Below are 2,043 nucleotides of genomic sequence, written 5' to 3'. Positions count from 1 at the left end.
TATATATATATATATATATATATATATATATACATATGTATATATAACGCACACACAAACATATGTATGCATATATATATATATATATTCAGACACAAGTACACCCGCAGACATGGAGATATAAAGAAAAAAACATATCTACCTATGTCATCGTATTATTGAAAGTCTATAACATGGGATTTATATGACACTGGTGCGATAAGGAAATAGTAATTGAATTTAAGAAAGCTTCATATGAATACACACACACACACAAACAGATACACACTTTGAGACACGCATACGTCCAAACACAAACACACACACACACACACACACACACACATATATATATACACCCACTCACAAAAATAGACTCTCACACACACTGAAACACTGCATCCTATGTAATTTACTCCGTCATCGTTCGTGGAAGAAACATCTACATCTTGATTTGGTAAACGTTAATTGAAATAAATCAGACATATGTAATATTGCTACTGCTGCTGCTGCTGCTACTACTACTACTACTACTACTACTACTACTACTACTACTACTACTACTGATAATAATAATCCACTCTGCTATATGTACTCCTTAAATTTTGATGGAGGAGAGGCAAGTCGATTTAATCGTTCCTCGTGCTGGACTGCTTTCATAGTCAGCCTGGGTGGCTTTTGAACTCAGAATGTAAAGACGGACGAAATAAGAAACGTTAGCACGCCGAGCGAAATGCTTAGCGGAATTTCATCTGTCTTTATGTTCTGAGATCAAATTCTGCCAAGGTCGACTTTGCCTTTCATCCTTTCGGGGTCGATAAATTAAGTACCAGTTGCATACTGGCGTCGATCTAATCGACTGGTCCTCCCACCTCCTCCAAAATTTCGGACCCTGTGCTTAGATCAAAAAAGTATTATAATATCTCAGTTTTAACATCGGAATAGAGCTTCATATTTTTTGGATAAGGATTGCTGAAAGTGTTTAATCGATCAAAAGGTACCTAATCGATCAAATCTAACACGGTATTTGACTGGTACTTTATTTTCTGGATCCCAGAAGGGAAGAAGGCGCAAATAACTTCGACAGTAATCGACCGCAAAATACGCCTGGTACTCCGTCGGTGACGACGGCAAGTGTTACAGCTGATTCGATCAACGGAACAGCCTGCTCGTAAAATAAACGTGCAAGTGGCTGAAATCTCCACAGACACACGTACCCTTAACGTAGTTATCAGGGAGAAACATCGTAACATAGGATGTGGCATGGCTGGCCATTTAAAAAAAAAACGTGGACTGGAGCAATGTGACAAAACGTTGCTACGTATCGAACTCATGACCTTATGATTATAAGCTAAATGTAAAGATTTGGAAATAAATACGTGAACCGTATTTTCTTCTAAACGATTCTACCAGAATATGAAGTAGAAAAGTTTACTACATCTAGTGTGGAAAATCTTAATGAAAAAATACAAGAACGATAATGACAATTCTAATAATGAAAATAATAATAATAATAATAATAATAATAATAATAATAATGATGATAAGGGTACTATTGCTGATGATGATGATGGCGATGACGATGACAACGATGCTGACTATGATAACGACGGTTGCAGCAAAGTAGCTATAGCGATAATAATAAATATTTCTGTATTTAATTATTTATACATACACACATACATATATACACACATACAAACAAACAAACATACATACATACATACATACATACATACATGCACACATATATAGATATGCAATTTATATGTATTTATATATATATGCATATATATATATACATACATACGTGCATACATAACTACATACATGCGGAATATGCATACATATATATTGCTTTTTCTTTAGAAGAACAATAATAGAATACCGACATTTCTCCACAGAAATATCTAGAATACTACGTCGGATTTTTCTTATCTCTTTTTGTAAAAGAGTCGGGAAGAGAGCGAGTATCGCGGTTCAAAATGGCGTATCTATAATCTTGTTCATCATGGAACACACACACACACACACACATACACACACACACACACACACACACAC

This window comes from Octopus bimaculoides, chromosome 21 (assembly GCF_001194135.2).
Source record: "Octopus bimaculoides isolate UCB-OBI-ISO-001 chromosome 21, ASM119413v2, whole genome shotgun sequence".
Lineage (NCBI taxonomy): Eukaryota > Metazoa > Mollusca > Cephalopoda > Octopoda > Octopodidae > Octopus > Octopus bimaculoides.
The sequence above is the reverse complement of the archived record's forward strand: the minus strand, read 5'-3'. Positions refer to the sequence as shown.